The following is a 25,517-nucleotide window of genomic DNA, read 5'->3' as shown; positions in this document are numbered from 1 at the left end:
TGATTGAAATTTGAATAATGCTAACCCAGGCCTAGATGGGTTTGAACTGGCGTTCTTTAATTCCAATTGGACTCTGGTTAAGGATGACCTTTTCAATCTTCACACGGATTTCCACGCTTGTTCTGCCCATCTTCGCCGTATCAACAAAGCCTACATTGTGATTCTCCCTAAGAAAATAGGCGCTAATCACCCTGAAAACTACAGGCCTGTCTCCCTTCAGAATTGCGTGGTAAAAATTGCGTCCAAATGCCTGGCCAAACAGAGCTCATTGTCTCATGTCAGATCTAATTCACCATGGTCAAACTGGTTTCATCAGGGGCGAGGCATCGCTGAGAATTTCCTTCTTGGTGCGGATTTAGTTGAAACTTGTTTCAAAAGAAAATCTCCTTCCATTTTTCTTTAATCTAGATTTCCATAAGGATTTCGACTCCGTCTCCTAGGACGCCTTTGCCGCTGTTATGTGCGCTAAAGGTTTTCCTTCTAAGGGCATCTCAAAAGAAGACCCTCAAAGCTCAGGTATATTCCGGATTGTGATGTCCGGACCATTTGTATCAACTTTTGTCATTCAATGGGGACTCCCATCGGTCCACGAAATGGTCCGGACGTCCGTTTTAAAGCAAATCTGAGATAAACGTGGGGAGCTATACCGGAGTCCACCAAACAAATTTCGAATTTTCATTTAGCTTGCTAACAAGGACCGTGTCTACACCAACGAACAAAGACTTTGGACATCTGTCGCTACTTCAGATGCATGCCCTTTCCACGTGCAACCGAGAGCATCGCTCACCCGCTGCTCTGCTACAATCATCTACTGCCTCTTTGGGATGGCCTAAGCAGTATCTTCGAGGTAAGGCCGGCCAACCTAGGGGAAATGTCACTTGGAGCACTTCCAAATAAGTCGCTCCACTGTGATCATTGTTATCCTGTGGAATACTTGGAAGCGTTGCAACACAAAGGTGTTCAGAAATGGAACTCTTGGAGTCCACCACATTGCTAACGCAGCAGCGGACGATCTGATGCTCTGGTCTCACCTATGCAAAAATGCTGATAAACATCCCTGTTGCGTGATTGGGGAGCCTCGTTGTCTCATCTTACTGCGAGATTATTGCCGCCATGTAATTTTACTTTCCTTCTCCTTTTCCCACTTACTGTAACTCTATGCTACTCCCTGTACTTGTTTTAGTTTCAGTAATAATATAAGGTTCAGGCCGGCGTAAGACCGCGGTTGACGTGTAAAAAATAAATATCTGCCAGGTTAACCGTACGTAAGGTGGACTAGTCTACAATAATTTATCTTCTGTTATTTGGAAGAAGAAGAAGAAAAGGCATCCCGTTCCCGGTTCAAGCAGTCCATGTACATCACTAGCATGTCCCTGCTTTGTGCAAGAAGAGCGCAAAGAAACTTCTCCGTCATGAGGCCAACTCGCCAGCTCGTCCTGCTGCTCTTCTTGGCATGCATTTTGCTCCTTTCCGCCCAAACCGCCGGTTCTGACAAGCTCGAGATAGGCCAAAACCTCACCGACGGCGACACGCTCGTCTCAGCCGGCGGCTCGTTCACCCTGGGGTTCTTCTCCCCCGGGGCGTCCACCAAGAGGTACCTGGGCATATGGTTCTCGGTGTCCAACGACACCGTTTACTGGGTAGCCAACCGCGCCGACCCTCTGGGCGACATGTCCGGCATGTTGGTGTTCAACGGCGGCGGCACACTCCTCCTGCTGGACGGCTCCCGCCGGACTGTCTGGTCATCAGATTTCTCCGGCGGCGCTTCTGCCGCGGCGGCCCAGCTTCTTGAGTCCGGCAATCTGGTCGTGCGCAACGGCAGCAGTGTCACCTACCTGTGGTAGTCGTTCGATCACCCGTCGGACTCCTTGCTGTCCGGCATGAAGCTCGGCAGGAACTTCTGGAGAGGAGCCGAGTGGCAGCTCACGTCGTGGCGCTCGGCCGACGATCCGTCTCCAGGAGACTACCGCCGCACGCTGGAATCTAGCGGACTGCCGGAGATCGTCACGTGGTACGGCGGCGTGAAGACGTACCGCACGGGCCCCTGGAACGGGGTCTACTTCAACGGCGTCCCGGAGGCGTTGACGTACCAGGACAGGTACCCGCTGCATGTGACGGGCCTCACGGCCAGGCCGATGGAGATAACCTACGGGTACACCGCCGTGCCAGGCGCTCCGCTGACCCGCGTCGTGGTGAACCACACCGGCGTGGCGGGGCGGCTGGTGTGGGACGCGAGCACCCAGGCGTGGGTCTCCTTCTTCAGCAAGGGGGCGAGGGACAGCACCTGCGATGCCTACGGCAAGTGCGGGGCGTTCGGCCTCTGCGACCCCGAGGCGGCGTCGTCGTCGTTCTGCGGCTGCGTGCCGGGGTTCAGCCCCGTGTCGCCGGCGGCGTGGCAGATGAAGCTATATGCGGGCGGGTGCCAGGTGTGAGGCTTCCCGACACGCAAAATGCGACGGTGGACCTTGATGTGGCTACGTTGGAGGAGTGCCGAGGGACAGGTGCCTCGCCGACTGCTCGTGCTTGTCCTACGCCGCGGCCGACATCCGAGGCGGTGGCAATCGTAGCGGCTGCGTCATGTGGGCGGATGCCATCGTTGATCTTCGACTCATTGTCAGCGAGCAGAGTCTCTACTTGAGGTTGTCCGAATCAGAATTTGGTATGTGCATCCATTCTCGTACTCTTATCCATTTTTTCGACAGAGCATGGCCATTTTTTGTCTTGAAAGAATTGACTAGATTTGCTTTGGCTGCCATAGATGTAGCAGATGGCCGTAAGAGGTTTCCTATTGTACCGGTTGTTGTGGCACCTCTAGCTTCTGCAGCAGCTATTCTTCTGGTCGTTTTTGTGATTTGGTGGAGATGGAGGAGCAGAATCTTAGGTAAATTGTATACCTCCCTTTTGCTCTTATTTTGCATGAGAAAAAAGGGGAAATGCATGGTAAATAGGAGTACGATGCTGAAGTTCGTGCTCATTACAAGCTAGCCTAATATTTACTTTTTTCCAGATAATGAGACCCAATATTTGTTATGTAAGACAGTTTCAAACTTGATGATAAACTAATCATCCATTTGAAAAGGACTTAATAATCGTCATTATCTTGTTTCAGGCGCTATTCCTCAAAATCTATCTATGGGAGCCATCCCTTCAGTTAATCTAGCTACTATAAAACATGTCACCAGAAATTTCTCCGAAAGTAACATCATTGGTCAAGGTGGATTTGGCGTTGTTTATAAGGTTAGCCCTCCGCTCCTCATTCTAGACATCGCGACATGCATCATGCCAACTGGACATTTTAAGTGTGAGTTCATAAAATTGGTCTTGAATTTCTTGTGAGGTAGGTGACTCACTTCATAAATAATTTCTCTAATTTGCTGATTCACCAGGGCCAGCTCACTGGCGGAAGAATGATTGCTGTTAAGCGGCTTAAACAGTCGGCTCTCACCAGAAAAGGAAAGAAAGATTTCGCTAGAGAAGTTGAAGTGATGGCCGGGCTCCGGCACAACAATCTCGTTCGTCTCCTCGCATACTGCAATGAAGGAAAAGAGAGGATACTAGTTTACAAATACATGGAGAACAAGAGCTTGAACGTCTACATATTTGGTACTCGCTGCTCGCTGAAACTAAACAATTTTCTTTCCAATTGTGTTATGGACATTCAACTATCTCATGAAATATTCCTGCGTTCAAAACACATCATGCACTCCTACTTCACTTTTGTTTGAAATTCCTTTGCTTTAATTCTAGTTGTTGTTGTACACTTGTACTAGAGTAGACTACGAGATGCTGTTAGCGAACGTGTGTTTATGTATTCTGTACGTGCCTAGATTTTAGCCTAGCATTGAGTGTGTCAGTTGAGCCGTGTATATAAACTGTGTAACCCCACATGATCAATACAAGGAAGGTTGCACGTCCTCTCTCTTTCCTTACTCGCTCTGGCTCCAATATGGTATCAGCCTAATCTGAGATCCACCTAATCCGCTGCCCCTCTCCCTCCCAAACCGACGCCATGAGCACCTCCTCCTCAGTCTCCTCCACCGGCGGGTCTTCCTCCGACGAGCCATTCGACCTGCCGGTCGCCACCCAAACTCTTCCTACCACCCAGATTCAGTCTCTACGCATCCGTGACCACGTTCTCGTCACTCTTGATTATGAGAAAGAGAACTACGGTCTCTGGCGCCGCCAATTTCTGGCCGCCCTCGCCAAGTTCGGCCTTACGGATCACGTGGACGGCTCGCCGGCGCAGGCTACCTCGGACTGGGTCCTCAATGATTTCGCTGTTCTCTCGTGGTACAACGCCACCGTGACGCCCTCGACATTGGAGATCGTCGAGGAGCGCAAGAACTCGGCCTACTCTCTCTGGCGCTCGCTTCGCTCCCTCTTCCGCAGCAACCGCGACGCCCGCATCACCTATCTCCTTGACGAATTTCACAGCTTCATCCAGGGTGATCTCTCCGTCGTCGACTACACATCCCGGCTCAAGCAGATGGCCGACACCCTTCGGGACCTCGGTCACCGCATCATGGACCGCGAACTCGTCCACAACGTCCTTCGCGGCCTCGACGAGCGCCTACAGCACGCCGTCCCCCACATGACCAGGGGTCGACGGCCCACCTTCATCAAGCTCCGCTCCTTCCTTCAGCTGGAGGAGCAGCGCCTTGCCCGGCAGGCGCGCGTCCAGGCCCGCACGGCTCTTCTCGCCCAGGCCAGCGCCTACTACGCGGCGCGCCCTCCATCGCCTGCACCTGCTCCGGCCGCCTTCAACAACGTCCTGCTCGGCCCCAACCTTCACGCCGCCGGCAGCTCGGGCGGCTCTTCCGGGTCTCGCGGCCGCCCCAAGAAGCGCAAGCCCAACCCCTCGTCAGGGTCCGGCGGCTCCTCTTCCGGCGGGGCCAATCCCGCTGGTCTCCCGCAAGGTTCGCACGCCCCCACAACTGTCGCCGACACCTTCCAAGGAATCCTTGGTGCGCGCCCACCAGCCCCGGCCACGGCCCAAGCGCACCAAGCCACGACCATGGCGACGTCCTCGCCGCAGTGGGACCAGGCGGCTCTGATCGCAGCGCTCAACCAGATGGCTCTGCATCCGCCTTCTCGGCCACCCCGGAGCTGTCGTCCTTGCCAAAGCTTCTAGTTATTTCGATTTTAGCTGCAATAAAACTGCGACGACCCATTGCCATGCTTGTCGTCTCCGCAAACACACTAGACTTCCTTTTAGTTCTTCTTCCTCTCATACATCTTTTCCCTTTGAACTTTGTCATTGTGATTTATGGACAAGTCCACTCTTAAGTGTATCTGGAAATCAATATTATTTAGTCATTCTTGATGATTTTACCCATTACGTTTGGACTTTTCCCATACGTCATAAATCCGAAGTTCATGGCCTACTCGTTCGCTTCTACGCATATGTCAAAACCCAATTCTCTCGCTCTATTCTCGCCCTTCAGACCGACAATGGACGAGAATTCGACAACCTCGCAAATCGATCACTCCTTGCCTTCCACGGCACTCTCTTTCGCCTCACATGTCCTTACACTTCCCAACAAAACGGGAAGGCCGAACGGATCCTCTGCACCCTCAACGATGGCGTTCACACTCTACTTCTCCATGCCTCCATGCCTCCCCGTTGGAGGGCCGAAGCTCTCAACACGTCTACCTATCTCATTAACCGGCGACCGTGCAAACCGAACCTTCTCACCACTCCGTATGAGCTTCTTTTCGGGACAACTCCAAATTTTTGTCACCTCCGCGTTTTTGGGTGCCTCTGTTATCCTAACTTACTAGCCACTACACCCAACAAACTCTCCCCACGCTCAGCTGCCTGCATTTTTCTTGGCTACCCAGACGAGCGAAAAGGATACCGTTGTTATGATCCGATCAGCCGTCGCATCCTATTCTCCAGGCACGTCACGTTTGTAGAGTCCGTTTTTCCCTTCAAGACGTTATCTCCATCTCCCCCAGATTCGCTCAGGCCACCCAACTCCTCTCCCATAGATTACGTGGAGTCTGATCCACCTCCCATCGATCACGTAACAACTGCATGGGAACCGCCCCACTCGCCCCCTCCTGGATCGCCACCTGGAACCACCATGCAGCCCAACCAACCACAATTTACTCCCCCTCCCACGTCCCCGCACGGGCCACAAAATTCGTTCGCGCCGCTCTCAACGATCCAAACTGGCGCTCCGCGATGCAGTCTGAATAGGACGCCCTCATGGCCAACTCCACGTGGACTCTCGTCCCACGCCCCCGTGCACTAATATTGTCTCCGGCAAGTGGGTTTTCAGGCGCAAAACAAATGCCGATGGCTCTCTGGCCCGATACAAAGCTCGTTGGGTCGTCCGTGGATTCGCTCAACGCCCGGGCGTCGATTTCGGGGAGACCTTCTCTCCGGTGGTCAAGCCGACGACGATTCGTACCGTGCTCTCCTTGGCATGCTCACGTGGCTGGCCCGTGCACCAGCTCGACGTGAAGAATGATTTTCTTCACGGCGTCCTCGACGAGCAGGTCTACTGTCATCAACCCGCCGGCTTCGTCGACGACACTCGCCGCGATCGTGTGTGCCGCCTCTCCAAGTCCCTGTACGGCCTCAAGCAGGCCCCGAGGGCTTGGTTTCATCGCTTCGCCACCTTCGCGGCCACCATCGGGTTCACCGCCTCACGCTCGGACGCATCGTTGTTCATCCTCCGACGGGGCGGCGACGCCGCCTATCTTCTATTGTACGTCGACGACATTGTGCTCGCCGCCTCCTCTACGGGCTTGCTTCGCACCATCGTCGATCAGCTCCAGCGCGAGTTCGCCATGACGGACATGGGCGCACTCCACTACTTCCTCGGCATACGCGTGGAGCGTACCTCGCGTGGGTTCTTCCTCAACCACACCCGGTACGCCGAGGAGCTTCTCCAACGCGCTGGCATGTCCCAGTGCCATCCGGCGTCTACTCCGGTCGACACATCGCCCAAGGTGGCCGCCGACGCTGGCCGTCCAGTGGACGATCCCTCGGAGTATCGCAGCCTTGCGGGTGGGTTGCAATATCTCACTATGACACGCCCTGATCTGGCGTACGCGGTCCAGCAAGCGTGTTTACACATGCATGATCCCCGGGATAGTCATCTCGCCATCATCAAGCGCATCTTGCGCTATGTTCGCGGCACCTCCACACATGGTCTTCTTCTTCCGGTGTCCAAGTCGGCGGAGATCATCGCCTACTCTGACGCGGACTGGGCCGGTTGCCCGGACACTCGCCGTTCCACCTCTGGGTACTGCGTCTACCTCGGTGACACACTTGTTAGCTGGTCCTCCAAGCGGCAAGCCATCGTCTCTCGGTCCAGCGCGGAAGCCGAGTATCGCGCCGTCGCAAATGCTATCGCCGACTGTGTCTGGCTCCGGCAACTCCTCGGCGAGCTCGGCTGCTCTCCCCCGAAGGCAACCATCGTTTTCTGTGACAACATATTAGCCGTGTACATGTCCACCAATCCCGTGCATCATCGGAGGACAAAACACATTGAGCTTAACATTCATTTTGTCAGAGAGAAGGTGGCCCTCGGCGATTTTCGCATTGTACATGTTCCTACAGCTCAACAACTAGCAGATATCATGACCAAGGGTTTGCCGACATCCGTCTTCCAGGCTTTCCGGTCCAGTCTTTGTGTCCTGCCAAGCAGCGACGACACGACTGCGGCGGGGTGTTAGCGAACGTGTGTTTATGTATTCTGTACGTGCCTAGATTTTAGCCTAGCGTTGAGTGTGTCAGTTGAGCCGTGTATATAAACTGTGTAACCCCACATGATCAATACAAGGAAGGGTGCACGCCCTCTCTCTTTCCTTACTCGCTCTGGCTCCAATAAATGCAAGTATATTCAGGAACGCATATCAATTTATTTCGTACTAACAGGCACACCTAGCCTTCGTACTTCATTGAACTGGGCAAAGAGACTTCAAATAATCCATGGTATCGCGCATGGTATCTCGTACCTTCACGGTGGATCAGGCGAGAGTGTAATCCACAGGGATCTCAAACCAGGCAATGTTCTTCTAGACGATGAATGGAAGGCTAAGATAGCAGACTTCGGCACTGCCAAGCTATTCGCCATTGATCAAACAGGGCCTGATCAGACAGTCGTTGTTTCACCGTAAGTAAATTTATCTTTTCTAGAACAAATAGGAGGGAGATGAGAACCCCATATATATCACATTGTTGACTTTCATGAAGGGGATATGCAGCGCCAGAGTATGAGAGGCAAGGAGAGATGACGCTAAAATGTGATGTCTATAGCTTTGGAGTTATCCTCTTGGAGACACTAAGTGGGCAAAGGAATGGCAGCATGCAGAGGCTACTTTTGAACGTAAGCGCGGTCTTGTTTGCGGTTTCTTAACCATGTTGTCGTGAATTTATTTATATCATATTGTTACAAATTGCCACACAAAAGTAGAAAAAATTTGTTCGCTATACAAATGCTTCTAAGATAAAGTTATAATTCCATGAACTTTTAGTTGACCTAAATGAGCATGAATGCCTTGGAAATTTACATTCTAAGTCAATGCATCCAAATCCGATACTGGCTGACATAATTAACCATTTTCATTTTGAGATGAACTATGAACATTATATAAGATTCCATAATTTTTCAAAATAAAGTAAGGAAATCTCTTTTTTGCAGGCTTGGGGTCTCTGGGAACAAAACAAGACTATAGAACTTCTCGACACAGCAATATCATTGCCACTTTCTGAGTCTGAGCCTGAGCTCTTGTCTGAGCTGAAAAGGAATTAGGGCGCTATGCATCCAGATTGGACTTCTTTCTGTCCAGGATATTCCCAGCGACAGGCCAACCATGTCTACAATTGTGGCCATGCTAACAAGCACTGCTTCGCTGATTAATCGGCCGGGAAGGCCGACCATGGATAACACGGCTATGCATTCATCCCATGAGCTTGAATCCAACCTCTCGAGCCCGAGTACAGATGATCTGACATAAATTGCCTCTGTGGTTGAGTCGGATATTAACAGTTGTTGCCTAATGATTTCTCTGTTCAAGTTACAGGTGTGAATTGTCTTTATTCCATGGTCTTTTTTGTATGGGTGGTACCTCTCCATAGAGCCCTAATTCCTTTTCTTTTACTTTGTGTTACGCTTTTAGTTTTCCTAATTCTGAGTTGATTATCTCTTCAAATTTTACCTTCTCACTTTTCTGCTGAAAAAAATTGTAAATTTTTATTCTAAAACTGAAGTATAAGAGCAGTGCAACTTATCAACATGTACTGCAATCGATCTTAGTATGTTGATTACATATGAACGAGCCCCCTGACATGAATGGTTGGATGTTGATCAAGAAGGTTCAAAACGGTGACATGCTTTTTAAAACAAAATCAAACAATTTATGCAATGACAATTCCCACTTTTTTCGGAGAGATGGCTTGTGTTATTTTGTCATGATACTTCTATAGACTAGGAGCAACTCTAGTAGAGTCGTCATATTGGCGAAACGGCATGATAACTGCCAATATGTCGATTTGTGCCAAAATGACTTTCTAGCAGAGTTAGTCATATGCCTTCGGATTGCCATAGTTTATGGAGCTCGCTGCATAAACGACCTTCTAGCCTCCATATTTGAGGCTATGGAGGTCTAGTATGGAGCTCATTCTAAAGCACAACGGCCAGCATGGGATGAAAATTTCAGCTTCTTCCTTCTCGTACGACGGCCATGTTTTGAAGTTGCGTGGCCTCCCACACGCCACTAGCGGGCAACCACCAACCATTAATGCGGTCGCATTTCTCACTGGGAAACCGTGGTCGTATTCATGGGAGGCCAAATGAAGAATCTTTGGTTGTGGAGAAAATACAACTCTTGTACTGTGAGGGCGATATGAAAACCCTGAGACTGCCACTGTCAAAGGCCATTGTTCTTCCTGGATACTACTACTACTACTACTGCTACTACTGCTACTACTGCTACTGCTGCTGCTACTGCTGCTGCTACTACTACTACTGCTGCTGCTGCTGCTGCTACTACTACTACTACTACTACATCTGTTTATTTAGAGCCTAATCCTAAATTTCGTAGTCCCTCCATTCCAATGAACAAGTCATGCACGCATACTAAATTCAAGTTTAACCATAAATTAGACAGATAATATATATATTCTGTGACTTAAAAATTATATATAACACTAAAAGCTTCTTTTAAATATAAATCCATCACTATTGGAAAATTAGCTTTGCCGAGAGTCAAGTCACAGGAGCTTGGAAAAAAACACGTAAACCCAGTACAACTCTCGGCAACATGTCGGACTCGGCACAGGCATGCCATTGCAGAGAGACATGTAAAGAGAACTCGACAAACAAAATAAAATCGGATTATATGATCCATGTCGCGTTCTAGACCAAACAAACCCCGCAATGTTCGTGCCCTGTGGCGGTAGCGGCAGTTCTCGTCTGCCCTTTCACGGCAGGGCGCTTTTTCTGAATTCCCGCATTATTAGCCGTTTATTTTTTCTTTTCACCACGTGGACAACTTTATCAATTTCTCTCAGGAAGGCACTCAGAAAAAAGTTCCTATATATAGCTACAAACTGCTCCCGAGAGCCGTCGCCCCACCCACACCTTCATGTTGTGTAGCCGCGTCTCCTCCGACCGTCTCCCATAGCTGCCCTGCTCCTCTCCGTCGGCGCTAGCTCGTCCCACGACGGCGCACTCCGGCTAAATCCCTGCGCGCGGCACAGACGACCTCCTCCCCACTGGGTATGATTATCTTAATTCTGTCATAAAACCATCACAGATGTGCATGGGTGATAGAAAATGTGACCTCATATGACAAATGCGTATTGTCATAAATGTGTCTTAATTTTGTAGTGTTCTTTCATGGGCTACATGGGTCGTCTCTGATTAATTTTCTTAATCTTGTCTGAATGTCAAGTACTAACATGCTTCAGGATTTCTTCCTAAAAATTATAGAAGCAATCCACTTTTCAACAATGAAAACCCATTCTTAACCATCATAAATTGAACGCCTGTGATGGCCAATTATATTGTGGCGAGGATGACAATTTTCTTTAGCAAGGACGAAAAATTCTACCAAAAAACTGAGCATGATAGTCATCCTTGCTACAATATAATTTGCCATCCTGGGAATTCGATTTGCCGTTGTAAAAGAATTTGATGTTCAATTTATATTGGGATCCTTTCTTATAAATGACTTTCTACTAGGCATGCCAACGGCTTGTATGTTTTGCCGCGTGTGTCATTACTTGGAGATTCATTCCGCATTTTCTAGTTTTGACAAAGATTCTCTTGTTCTAGAGGATTAATCGGCCTTTCTCTTGTGGCAAAGTGTATTGTAATGTTTCGTTATCTGCCATCAAAATAAGAGTGCACACCTTAGATTTTAATCTAGTTTCATCGGTTTTGCAACATGGGTCGTGTTGCAGATTTTCTTTACAACATATATCATGTTGTAGGAATTTCTTTGCAACATAGGTTGTGTTGCTAGATCTAGCCACTACGCGATCTAACTCTTGCTCGGTTTGTAACAAGGGATAGTTGCTGATAAATGTGAGCACCAGGACTTGAATTCTGGTGGGCTGGGATACCACAGTCCCTCTAATCACACCAGAACGTTGTTGGCATTCTTTCTCTTATTTTTCTCTTGTTGTTCTTTTGGGCGTGATTGTGCTGTTTGCCCAGCAATGATCGAACAGTTGTATCGGGTGGTTGCTATATTAATATAGCGGGGCGAAAGCATATTTTGAGGAATCATCCAACCATAAGTTGATTCGCGATACGAAGAGTTGTTGGTCATATGATTAAGATCCCATCCAATTAAAGGTGGCGGACGCTCATCGTTCGGTTGAAAGGAATTTCTCATCTAACATTCCGTAATGTTTTATCTTATATATCAGCATAACCCGTATGAATGAATCTCCAATATGTTCAACCGTGGATCAAGCATCAATTAATGCACGCACGCTAAAAACTACTCTACGTCAAAGCGCGCTTGATCCTCACTGGGAGCCCGCCGCTGATGGACGCCGTGAGCCCCGGCACAAACGTCGGCGCCCAGCCACTACGGCCATTCTCTCCGACCACCTCCACGTCGAACGCCCTCACCACGGCCACGCTGACCGCCTTCATCTCAATGACGGCGAGCTCCTTGCCGAGGCACACGCGGAGGCCGGCCTGGAACACCGGGTACTTGTACAGGCTCGCCGGCGCGAACGAACCGCCGGGTCCGGTGAGCCACCGGTCGGGGCGGAACTTCTCGTAGTCGGCTCCCCAGATGCTGGGCATGCGTCCCATGGCGTACGGGTGGTACATCACGCGTGACTCGGCCTCCACGTAGGTGCCGTCTGGGAGCACGTCCGCGGCGGCGCAGAACTTGGAGTCGAACTGCACCGGCGGGAACAGCCGCATGTTCTCGAACAGCACCGCGTGGGTATACTGCAGGCTCATCAGGTGCTCGTAGGTGGACGGCTTGTCGCCGCCGGCCTCCGGGCGAATGGCGGCCGCGACCTCAGGGTTCTTGACTTCTTGTGCAGGTGGATGAAGAGCGTGGTAAGCGCGGAGGCGACCGTATCCCGGCCGGCGAGGAGGAAGCTGACGACGATGTCGCGGAGATACTTGTCGTCCATGGCGACGTCCGAGGCCATGAAGCGGGACAGGAGGTCGTGGGTGTTGTCGAAACCCAGAGTCCGCCGCTGCAGAATCATGGCTGACGAGAGGTCGTCGACGAGCTTGATGGCCTTCTTAAGCTCCCTTTCGGACCCAATGTTGAGCATCCGCTTCGTCTTCCACACCAACGGCGAGGCCGCCGCGCCCCGCATGGCGCAGAGCCGCGAGGCGGTGTCGAACGCGTTGGCTAGGTCCGACATGGGCATGTCGAGGTCGAGGCAGCCCGGGTCGAGCCCGAAGGAGATCTTGCAGACGGTGTCGAAGGCAAACCGCCGGAACACGTCCTGGAGGTCGACCACCTTGCCCTTGTCGGCGGCGTCGGCCAGGACCGGCAGGAGGCGCGTCTCCACCTCCTGGGCGACGATCTTGTAGGCGTAGGAGCGCACGGAAACGCTGCCGAGCTGGAGGCTGGCCATCTTGCGCTGGTGGCGCTAGGCCTCGCCGTCAATGTTGAAGATGCCGCCGCCAAGGAGGTCGCCGAGGAGCGCGGCGAAGCGCTTGCCCTTGGGGAAGTTGTCGAAGCGGGTCTTGAGCATGTACTCGACGTTGGCCGGGTTGGCGGTGACGGTGCAGCCGAGGACGTGGACCTGGACGGTGCCCGTCGGCGACTCGCGGAGCAGGTGCGCGTACCAGTCGGCAAGGTTGGTGAAGTCCTTGGCCCACGACCCCGTGAGGTAAGCTCGGCACACGTGACAGCCGCACCAGCACTAGTGGAAAAAGGGCCTATTGTCCCGGTTGGTAAGGTCCTTTTGTTCCGGGACTAAAAGGTCGTTACTAATGCCCCAACCTTTTAGTCCCGGTTCTTACACGAACCGGGACAAATGGGCCTCCACGTGGCCGGTGCGGCGAGCCCAGGCAGGAGGGCCTTTGGTCCCGGTTGGTGGCACTAACGGGACCAATAGGCATCCACGCGTCAGCATTTCAGGGGCTGGGATTTTTGTTTTTCTTTAAAGGGAGGGGGGGCTTTGGGGGTTTTGAGGGGTTAATTTAGGTGTTTCATATATTGTGTTAGCTAGCTAATTAATAGAGAGAAGTGTCATCTCTTATCTCCGTGCTTGGTCGACGCTACGTACTATATACGTATGGAGAGGACTAGACACGCTTAAAAGGGTCATCTGCTAGGAGTTCATCCCGCTTCCGAAACATCTAATTTGAAGAAGGGGGTCAATACATATATATATGAATAAATGAACCAACACAAATGATGGTAAATAAAATAAAATTGTGAATATTATTGCTTACGCACTTCATATTGTTTTTCAGTGTAGCCCCGCTCACAGGTCGTGTAGCGGATGGACTCGCGAACATAGTATCCACAGTAATTATTCCCGGGTTCTTGCCACAACCACTTTACAAGAAATAGAGGTCAATCAAACTGATAAGCAAGCATGCTAAATGGTATTGATGAAACTAGCGCTTGAATCACTAGGAGATGCGCGGAACATGCTACTATAGTACTTACTTTCGGGTGTTTAAATTGCAGCTTCTTCGGCAGTCCCGGAGCTTTTTTGGTGAATTTTCTACAAACCCTGCCAGACAAAGAAAACAATTACTTGATATCAGGAAATGAACAAAGTTGCTGATATGGTGGATAATGATCGATTTAACTTACTTCTCGAGCATTTGAGTCATGTCCGCATAGTCCTGGGGATCTTTTCGTCTCGAGTCTAAGACGGTTACTACTCCCTGCTCAAGCTTAATCTCTAGGAAAATATAGTGGAAGCTGCGCACGCATGCATAAGTCATCAATTACATTACTATAACCTGGACTAATAAGGGAAACCGAATATGCACAAGACAGTAACACTCACTTGAAGTTGTAAGGAAAGAGTATTATATCTTTGTTTTCATTTATTACCAACGATCGTAGCAAGTTGGCCTAGGTATTTTCCGCATGATATTTAACCTCAGTTGCATCTATGAGATTTGTGTTAATGATTTTCCGCATGATATTTTCACCGATTTGTCTTTTCTTCAATTCGGCGATCTTCAATCTGCATAATATAGTGAGGATAATTATAAATACATGCAATGAAAGAGCTGACCTATATAGAGAGACTTAATGACAGAAGCAGTACTACTTACAGACAGTAGCAAATGATTGTTGATTTATCGAGGGCGCGATCTTCAATCTGCATAATATAGTGAGGATAATTATAAATACATGCAATGAAAGAGCTGACCTATATAGAGAGACTTAATGACAGAAGCAGTACTACTTACAGACAGTAGCAAATGATTGTTGATTTATCGAGGGCCTTTTGATAGAAAAACTGGAATAACTCCTCAAATGGAACATTCAACAGTTCAATTCCAATGAGGTCATGCTCCGGTTTAACTCTCAGCGTCAAAGTATTCGCCCCCCTCCCCCCCAGACTCTCTGCAGGTTTTCATGTACCAATCATGTAATCTTCACATCATCGTTGTTAGAGATCTTTCGTCTTTGACGAGAGGCTTCCCGTAATGGTATTTGTGTTCGTCCACCTCCAAGATATCATAATGTACATCGTCGGGCAGGTAATCTCCAAGATTGCTATAACCGGGTACCATCCTCGGAACATTAGCGATGATGTCGCTAGACACCTTGAGCGGGGGGCACGATTGGTTCGCTTGTTCACGGAGCTGGGCAATTTTTTTCCCAGCTCGTCGTTCTTTTAACCTTTGATCACTAACAGTACTTTCCGACCGCTCCGCTTCGGCAAATGTCTTTGCAATAGTGCGTTCATAGTTGCCTTTCGGCGGAGACTTTGGTGGTTTTGTCAGGGCAGCCAGAGTGCGCTTCGCTTTCACCGGATCTACCTTCTCCTCCGGAGGTGGATGTTTGTTTGCGTTCATCCCTTCAAAGAAGTTCGTCACTTCGGCTCGCACGATCTTCGTGGTTTCCTCCTCGGTCCTCTCGTATGGTAACTTCTCTGGAGTCTTCAGAGAAGGACCGAATCTGTATTGCCTCCCGCCTCTGGCTGTACTGCTAGACGCCGGCAGAGCAGACGGAGCGGCTACGGTTGTCTTCTTTCCTTGCTTACGAGGCGGAGGAGAAGGACTACGATGCGCCGGAGCAGCCGGAGTGGCGGCGGGTCTCTTCCGCCCTTGCTGACGAGGCGGAGAAGGAGGAGGCTGGCTGCCGTGGGGCGCTGGCGCAGGCGGAGAAGGAGGCGGAGTGCCGCCACGCGCCGGAGAAGGAGGCTGAGTGCCCTGATCACTCGCCGGAGGAGGAGGCGGAGTGCCGCCACGCGCCGGAGAAGGAGGCTGAGTGCCCTGATCACTCGCCGGAGGAGGAGGCGGAGGAGGAGGCGGAGTGCCCTTACTCGCCGGAGGCGTCCAGTTCGGAAGGTTGATGAGCTCCTTCCGCCATAGGCATGGAGTCTTCAGAGCAGAACCCAGCCGAGTCTCCCATTCACCGGTAGGGTGGTCAAGCCGGAGGTCCTCAAATCCCTCCGTTATTTCATCCACCATCACCCTAACATATTCTTCTGGAATCGGCCGGCAGTGATAGGTTGCACCGGGTTCAGGAGGTAAAACAGAGCCAACAGCCGCCTTGACTTTAAAGTTCTGCCATTGCGTCATAAGGTGGCAATGTTGAGACTCCGTGATGGCATCCACGGGGTAGCTAGCAGGAGCCGTCAAGACATGCTCCGGCTGAAGCAGCTCGGTGGAAGCCATGTTGCTTCTCCGCTGAGATGGCGGGGTAGCTTCGGGGGTAGTTTCGGCATGTCGATTGCCATCTCGTTCCCTAGTGCTTGAACCCTTTCGTGCAGCTTATGAATTTGGGTCTGCTCCACTTTTTTCCTCCTCTCCTGGCTTTTGTAACCGCCTTCGTCCGGAAAACCAGCCTTTCACGGAACGGGGCCTGGCGTGCCTCGTGTCCGTCCAGGGTGCTCAGGATTTCCGAGGGCCATTGTGAGCTCGTCGTTCTCTCTGTCTAGAATGAACGTCCCTTCCTGCGCTGCATCGATATACTGCTGAAGCCTCTTGACTGGTATTCTCAAAAGCTCGTCCGTCCAAACGCACCTCCCTGATACAGGGTCCAATTTTCCGCCAGCCCCGAAGAACCAAGTCCGGCAACGGTCTGGCCAGTTCATTGTCTGTGGTTCGATCCCTTTATCAAGTAGATCATTCTCAGCCTTGGCCCTCTTAGGCCGGGCTTTGAGGTAGCCACCTGACCCCGTCTGATGGTGAAGCTTCTTCTTCGCAGCATTCTTCTTGTTTGTCGCTGACATCTTCTTACTCTTTTCCGATGTCTTGTGGGCCACAAATGCGGGCCAGTGATCTCTGATCTTCTCATACCGGCCGATGAATTCTGGTGTCTCTTCTTTGTCGACAAACGTTTTCAGCTCATTCTTCCACCTCCTGAATAGGTCTGCCATCTTCTTAAGAGCATGATACTTGATTAATTGCTCTTTAACTGGCTTATCCGGATCCTCCTCTGGCGGTAGGGTGAAATTTGCCTTCAGCTCAGTCCAAAGATCATCTTTCTGCATATCATTGACATAAGACACCTCAGGGTCTTCCTTCTTTGGCTTATACCATTGGTGGATGTTGATCGGGATCTTGTCCCTAACTAGAACCCCGCACTGAGCAGCAAATGCATCCTTCGTCCGGATGGGTTCAATCGGTTGGCCGTCGCGCGCGATTGCTGTGATCTCAAACCTTTCATCCGAGCGCAACTTTCTCTTCGGGCCTCGTCTCTTTACCGAAGTTGTGCTCGATCCAGAGGGCTAGAAAAAACAAGAAAGACGAGAGTTAATTAATATGTGTACATACCAAAACAATGAATGCATCAATTAGCTAGTCAGCACAGGCTTAACTAATATATTTACCTGGCCGGACTCTGTTCGGTCACCGGAGCCGTCACCACGGGCTCCTTCTTGCACCAGCATTGGGTCACCGGAGCCATCATAATCATGTCTTTCCTCCTCCACTCGTCGATCACCGTAGCCTTCTTCTTCATCCTGTTCGTCCAGACCATCATTGTCGTTAAGATATGACAAGATATCACTTCCGGCTAAGATTATGTCCCCCAACACCTCTTCTGCTTGCTCGTCTCGTCCGTGCTCCATTGTTTCTGCAAATATTACAACATGGCAATTATTACACAAACATGACAGCAGGTGGATATATTAGTGCAAACGTAGAACTAGCTTATTCCGGGTTTGGGGTGGCCTCGGCGGGAGGGGGTAGGAGACCGAAATCGTTTTTTTCTAGGGTTTGGGTGTCCTCGAGAGTTTTGGTCGAGCGAGAGGGCCGGGGGGTGCTCCCGTGGTATAAGTTATCACGGTCGAGAGGGGGTATAAATATCGACCGTCCATCATGTCGAAGTTATCTGGGAGGGAGGTATATATATCGACAACGACGACATACATACATGGGAAAATAATGTTATCGGGGAGGGGGTATATCGACAACGACATACCCGATAAAAAATAAGAAGACGAAGAAGAAATAAAAAGAGGAGCAGAAGAAAGGAATAGAGGAGAAGATCGAAGAAGAAAAGAAGAAAAAAAGAGGAGAAGAAGAAAGGAATAGAGGAGAAGAAGAAAAAATAGATATTCCTCTATTCCTTTCTTCTTCTCCTCTTCTTTTTCTTCTTTTTTCCTCTTCTTATTTATTTCTACTCTTCTTCCTCTCCTCTTCTTCTCCTTTCTTCCTCTTCTTATTTTCGTTTTTCCTCTCCTTCTTTTTCTTCTTCTTCCTTTCCTAGCTAGATATATAAAACTTTTCTAAAAATGTAACTTTTGCATATATAAAACTTTTTCATGGATCATCATTTCTCATATATATCCATCTATAGCCACATACATATATAAATGGAAAAAATGCTATGAACAAAAATACATATATACTTGGTAAAAATTCTATGCACATCGTTTCTCATATATATCAATGCATACATCCATGGATCATCATTGCTCATATATCCATAATCATATATAAAAACTTTCTGTATATGAACAAAAAACTTTCTATGAACAAAAAAACATTTTTGACATATTTAGCACATTCTAAATTTTCCTAACTCTTTTACAACCACAAAAATTACTCCAACTTCATGAGAGTACCCACACTCCATTTCACCAAAAACCTTCTGATCCATAGTTCAAAATTTTCAAATTTCATTCAAATGATTTGAACCAGATTCAAATTCCTTGCTGAAAACCTATTCAAATTCCTTTGTAAAAATATAACTTTTGCATATATGTATTTTTAAAACATCATTACAGTTGAAAAAATACATACATACATACAAAAAAATGTAAAAAAATACATACATACATACATAAAAAATACATATATCTAAAAAATACATCGGGGCAGGAGCGGCGCGCGGCGAAGACGTCGGGCGAGGGAGCCGCGACGGCGAGGGCGCGGGCGACAGCGACGACGGGCGTGGGCGACGGCGACGGGCGAGGGCGCGGCGACGCCGAGGGCGCGGGGCAGGGGCGCCGCGCGTCGGGGCAGGGACGGCGCGCGGCGACGGCGAGGGCGCAGGCGACGGCGACGACGGGCGCGGGCGACGGCGACGGCGGGGCGGCAGGAGGCGTCGGGGCAGCCTGGCGGTGTCGATGTCGTCAAGGGGTCTTCAGGGGCAACTGCGAGATGAAGATGAAAATTTTTACAAGTGTTGGTTATATACCCAGAGCTTTGGTCCCGGTTTGTGGCACCAACCGGGACCAATGCCCCCCTTTAGTCCCGGTTGGTGCCACCAACCGGGACCAAAGGTCTCTTTTCAGCTACCCAAAGGGCGGGAAGCGGCGGCCTTTGGTCTCGGTTGGTGGCACCAATCAGGACTAAAGGGGGGGCATTGGTTCCGGTTGGTGACACGAACCGGGACCAAAGGTGTGCATTGGTCCCGGTTCGTGGCACCAACCGAGACCAATGTCCTGCGCCTGCCAAAGCCGCGGTGCGATGGGATGTTTAGTCCCACCTCGCTAGCCGAGGAGCGGCAGGACCTGTTTATAAGCCCTGCCCCCGCCATCTCCATTGAACTCCTCTGAACTGCAGGCCTTTGGGCCTAATCTTGCACTGCTATGCCTGTGGGCCTGCTGGGCCTTCTACGGGCCTGAATCCTGGCCCATTGATGGGTTTCTAGTCGTATTCAGGCCGTGGTGGCCCACTAGGTGGCATTTTTTATTTTTTTCCCAGTTTTTTTGTTTTCTTCTTTGCTTGATTTATTTTATTTTGTTTCTACTTACAATAAAATACTTATTTATTTTATTTTATTTTGTTTCTAATTACTTATTTATTTTACTTTATGATAATTCTTTTTGCTATTAAAGTTTCTATCAAAAAAAGTTCTTTATGAAAATTCTTTTTGCTTTTAATGATTTTGAACAGAAAATACTTCGATAATTTTAGTTGCATCAATTTTATATGATTTTAGTTTCAATAATACTAGAGGTTTCTTATAATGTTTTGAACAGAAAATACTTTGTTAATTTTAGTTTCATAAATTTTATTAAAGTTTATTTTATTTTGTTTCTACTTATATATTTTAATAAAGTTTATATTATTTTGTTTCTAATTACTTATTTATTTTATTTGTTATTTTTCATGCATTTACTAATTTTTTTGAGCTATAAGACCCTAAAATTGAAAAGCATTTCAAATGAACTCTGAAAAGGTTGAAAGTTGGCATGGTATCATCATTTCATCCACATAGCATGTGCAAGAAAGTTGAGAGGGTTACGGCAAAAACTAGATGCACTTCGTGTACAAAACGGACAATGGTATCATACTCGTCTGTTACAAAGTTGGCTTGGTATCACCATAATAGTTGCGGGAGAAAGTCTTCACTTTTTCTTCGCTTGTGGCATTTTCTTATTGCGCCGTAACCATGGATAATCTTCATCGTTTATCAGGATACTTGGGTCAGCCTTGACTTTGAAGGGAGGAATTTCATGAAACTTTTCATAATCTTCAGACATGTATGTCTTGCCCTCCACTCCCACAATGTCCCTTTTTTCCCGAAAGAACTATGTGGCGCTTTGGCTCATCGTATGATGTATTCGCTTCCTTATCTTTTCTTTTTCTCGGTCTGGTAGACATGTCCTTCACATAGATAACCTATGCCACATCATTGGCTAGGACGAACAGTTCGTCAGTGTACACAAGATTGTTCAGATCCACTGTTGTCATTTCATACCGTGGGTCTACCTGTACCCCGCCTCCTGACAGATTGACCCATTTGCACTTAAACAAAGGGACCTTAAAATCATGTCCGTAGTCAAGTTCCCATATGTCCATTATGTAACCATAATATGTGTCCTTTCCCCTCTCGGTTGCTGCATCAAAGCGGACACCGCTGTTTTGGTTGGTGCTTTTTTGATCTTGGGAGATCGTGTAAAATGTATTCCCATTTATCTCGTATCCTTTGTAAGTCAATACAGTCGAAGATGGTCCCCTGGACAACAAGTACAACTCATCACAAACAGTGGTGTCACCTCTGAGATGTGTTTCCAACCAACTGCTGAAAGTCCTGATGTGTTCACATGTAATCCAGTCGTCACACTGCTTCGGGTGTTTGGAGCGCAGACTGTTCTTGTGTTCATCGACATACGGGGTCATCAAGGTAGAGTTCTGTAGAACTGTGTAGTGTGCTTGAGACCAAGAATGCCCGTCCCTGCATATTATTGAGTCCGCTCCTAGCGTGCCTTTGCCAGACAGTCTCCCCTCATACCGCGATTTAGGGAGACCTATCTTCTTAAGGCCAGGAATGAAGTCAACACAAAACCCAATGACATCCTCTGTTTGATGGCCCATGGAGATGCTTCCTTCTAGCCTAGCGCGGTTACGGACATATTTCTTTAGGACTCCCATGAACCTCTCAAAGGGGAACATATTGTGTAGAAATACGGGCCCCAGAATGACAATCTCGTCGACTAGATGAACTAGGACGTGCGTCATGATATTGAAGAAGGATGGTGGGAGCACCAGCTCAAAACTGACAAGACATTGTGCCACATCACTCCTTAGCCTTGGTATGATTTCTGGATCGATCACCTTCTGAGAGATTGCATTGAGGAATGCACATAGCTTCACAATGGCTAATCGGACATTTTCCGGTAGAAGCCCCCTCAATGCAACCGGAACCAGTTGCGTCATAATCATGTGGCAGTCATGAGACTTTAGGTTCTGGAACTTTTTCTCTGGCATATTTATTATTCCCTTTATATTCGACGAGAAGCCAGTCGGGACCTTCATACTGAGCAGGCATTCAAAGAAGATTTCTTTCACTTTTTTCGTAAGAGCGTAGCTGGCAGGACCTTCATACTGCTTCGGAGGCATGCCATCTTTTTCGTGCAAACGTTGCAGGTCCTCCCGTGCCTCAGGTGTATCTTTTGTCTTCCCATACACGCCCAAGAAGCCTAGCAGGTTCACGCAAAGGTTCTTCGTCACGTGCATCACGTCGATTGAAGAGCGGACCTCTAGGTCTTTCCAGTAGGGTAGGTCCCAAAATATAGATTTCTTCTTCCATATGGGTGCGTGTCCCTCAGCGTCATTCGGAACAGCTAGTCCGCCGAGACCCTTTCCAAAGATTACGTGTAAATCATTGGCCATAGCAAGTACGTAATCACCGGTACGCATGGCGGGCTTCTTCCGGTGATCTGCCTCGCCTTTGAAATGATTGTCTTTCTTTCGACATTGATGGTTCGTCGGAAGAAATCGACGATGGCCCAGGTACACATTCTTCCTGCATTTGTCCAGGTATATACTTTCATTGTCATCTAAACAGTGCGTGCATGCATGGTATCCCTTGTTTGTCTGTCCTGAAAGGTTACTGAGAGCGGGCCAATCGTTGATGGTTACAAACAGCAACGTGTGCAGGTTAAATTCCTCCTGTTTGTGCTCATCCCACGTACGTACACCGTTTCCATTTCACAGCTGTAAAAGTTCTTCAACTAATGGCCTTAGGTACACATCAATGTCGTTGCCGGGTTGCTTAGGGCCTTGGATGAGAACTAGCATCATAATGAACTTCCGCTTCATGCACATCCAAGGAGGAAGGTTATACATACATAGAGTCACGGGCCAGGTGCTGTGATTGCTGCTCTGCTTCCCGAAAGGATTAATGCCATCCGCGCCTAAACCAAACCATATGTTCCTTGGGTCAGCTGCAAACTCAGCCCAGTACTTTCTCTCGATTTTTCTCCACTGCGACCCGTCAGCGGGTGCTCTCAACTTCCCATCTTTCTTACGGTCCTCACTGTGCCATCGCATCAACTTGGCATGCTCTTCGTTTCTGAACAGACGTTTCAACCGTGGTATTATAGGAGCATACCACATCACCTTCGCAGGAACCCTCTTCCTGGGGGGCTCGCCGTCAACATCACCAGGGTCATCTCGTCTGATCTTATATCGCAATGCACCGCATACCGGGCATGCGTTCAGATCCTTGTACGCACCGCGGTGTAGAGGATGCAGTCATTAGGGCATGCATGTATCTTCTGCACCTCCAATCCTAGAGGGCATACGACCTTCTTTGCTGCGTATGTACTGTCGGGCAATTCGTTATCCTTTGGAAGCTTCTTCTTCAATATTTTCAATAGCTTATCAAATCCTTTGTCAGGCACAGCATTCTCTGCCTTGCACTGTAGCAATTTCAGTACGGTACCGAGCTTTGTGTTGCCATCTTCGCAATTGGGGTACAACCCTTTTTTGTGATCCTCTAACATGCCATCGAACTTCAGCTTCTCCTTTTGACTTTCGCATTGCGTCCTTGCATCGACAATGACCCGGCGGAGATCATCATCATCGGGCACTGGTTCCTCTTGATCTTCAGCAGCTTCCCCCGTTGCAGCATCATTGGGCACATCGTCTGGTTCCCTTGATCTTCAGCAGCTTCCGCCGTTGCAGCATCACCGTATTCAGGGGGCACATAGTTGTCATCGTCCTCTTCTTCTTCGCCGTCTTCCATCATAACCCCTATTTCTCCGTGCCTCGTCCAAACATTATAGTGTGGCATGAAACCCTTGTAAAGCAGGTGGGTGTGAAGGATTTTCCGGTCAGAGTAAGACTTCGTATTCCCACATGTAGGGCATGGACAACACATAAAACCATTCTGCTTGTTTGCCTCAGCCACTTCGAGAAAATCATGCACGCCCTTAATGTACTCGGAGGTGTGTCTGTCACCGTACATCCATTGCCGGTTCTTCTGCGTGCATTATATATAATTAAGTGTGTCAAAAACCATTACAGAACATCATGAATAGATAATTAAGTGACCAAATTAATAGAAGTTCATCATCACATCAAAACCAAAGTACATACATAGTTCTCATCTAACAACATATAGCTCTCCAGAGCATCTAATTAATTAAACCATACATCAAAACTATGTAAAACATTTCAATGCGAAAACAAATGCGATCATAATCGCAACCAAGGTAACAATTGATCCAACGGCATAATGATACCAAGCCTCGGTATGAATGACATATTTTCTAATCTTTCTAATCTTCAAGCGCATTGCATCCATCTTGATCTTGTGATCATCGACGACATCCGCAACATGCAACTCCAATATCATCTTCTCCTCCTCAATTTTTTTTATTTTTTCCTTCAAGTAATTGTCTTCTTCAACTAAATTTAACCTCTCGACAATAGGGTCAGTTGGAATTTCCGGTTCAACCACCTCCTAGATAAATAAAATCTATGTCACGTTGGTCGGCATAATTGTCATAAACAATAAATGAACCAAATAGTTATAAAAAGATAATATATACCACATCCGAATCATAGACAGGACGAGGGCCTACGGGGGCGGATACCAAAACCATCGCACTATGTAATAAGAAGGAATAATAAAAGTAACAAAATTAAACAAGTATCTATCTGAAGTAAGATTTTTTTTTCTTTCAGAAAGAAGATAAGAACAAGAGGCTCACCACGGTGGTGCTGGCGACGAGATCGGCGCGGGCGATCGACGGCGGTGAAGACGGGGACGGGACGTGACGGACCGCTAAACCTAGACAAATGTCGGGGAAAATGGAGCTCGGGGGTCGAGTTTCGAGAGGAGAAAGATTAACTAGTGTGGCTCGGACATTTCATCGAACACCTCATGTGCATAGGAGGTGAGCTAGAGCACCCAAATGCCCTCCCCTCGACGGCCAGAAAAAATAGAGCACTGTGGAGTGCTCTGCTGCGGCGATGGGGTACATATAGGCAGCTCATTTGTCCCGATTCATGGCTAGAACCGGTACTAAATCCGGGCCTTCTGTCCCGGTTCATGCCAAGAACCGGGACCAATGGTTGTGGGCCAGGAGCGAGGCCCATTAGTCTCGGTTTGTGCCTCGAACCGGGATAAATGGTTCCATACGAACCGGGACCAATGCCCACGAGGCCCTGGCCGGCCCCCTGTGCTCACGAACCGGAACGAATGCCCCCATGGGTCCCGGTTCGTGACTGAACCGGGACTAATGGGCTTGCCATGCCCGAATGAAAGCCCTGTTTTCTACTAGTGCAGGGGTTGGGCCACCGGTGGACGAGCAGGAGCACCGCGGCGAGCGCCACCGAGAAGATGGACATGCTGAAGAAGGCTAGCCCCGCGCACCGCGCCCCCCATGACAGCTCCACGGCATCATCCATTGCTCTTGGATGAGTTGCTCACGAGTCACGAGTAAAGGCGACGATGTAAGAGAGTCAAGCAGGCTGCCTCTGTCTATATACTCCCTGCCATGGAGTTGGGCACATGAAGCATGATGAACGGGGAAGAAGAAGCACATGGAGTATGTGCGCCAATGCTTTTCTTTTTGCGGGGAATGCTTTGAACATACCGGTGTCTTAATGACAGTTGGGCCCGTTCCTTTTTTCGAATTAAGGAGCTAAACTTTTTTTTGAGCATAATTAAGGAGCTAAACT

At 48.8% G+C, this 25,517-nt stretch overlaps 2 pseudogenes; one reads left to right on the top strand and one right to left on the bottom strand.

Moving 5' to 3' along the window:
- The first annotated feature begins 1,412 nt into the window (after positions 1 to 1,412).
- LOC109763913 (G-type lectin S-receptor-like serine/threonine-protein kinase At4g27290) lies at positions 1,413 to 8,973 on the top strand (annotated as a pseudogene).
- A 2,934-nt stretch (positions 8,974 to 11,907) lies between these two features.
- LOC109763901 (cytochrome P450 94C1-like) lies at positions 11,908 to 25,265 on the bottom strand (annotated as a pseudogene).
- Between the last annotated feature and the right edge of the window lie 252 nt (positions 25,266 to 25,517).

This window comes from Aegilops tauschii, chromosome 2, assembly GCF_002575655.3.
Source record: "Aegilops tauschii subsp. strangulata cultivar AL8/78 chromosome 2, Aet v6.0, whole genome shotgun sequence".
Taxonomy (NCBI): Eukaryota; Viridiplantae; Streptophyta; class Magnoliopsida; order Poales; family Poaceae; genus Aegilops; species Aegilops tauschii.
This window is presented reverse-complemented; position numbering and strand designations above follow the sequence as displayed.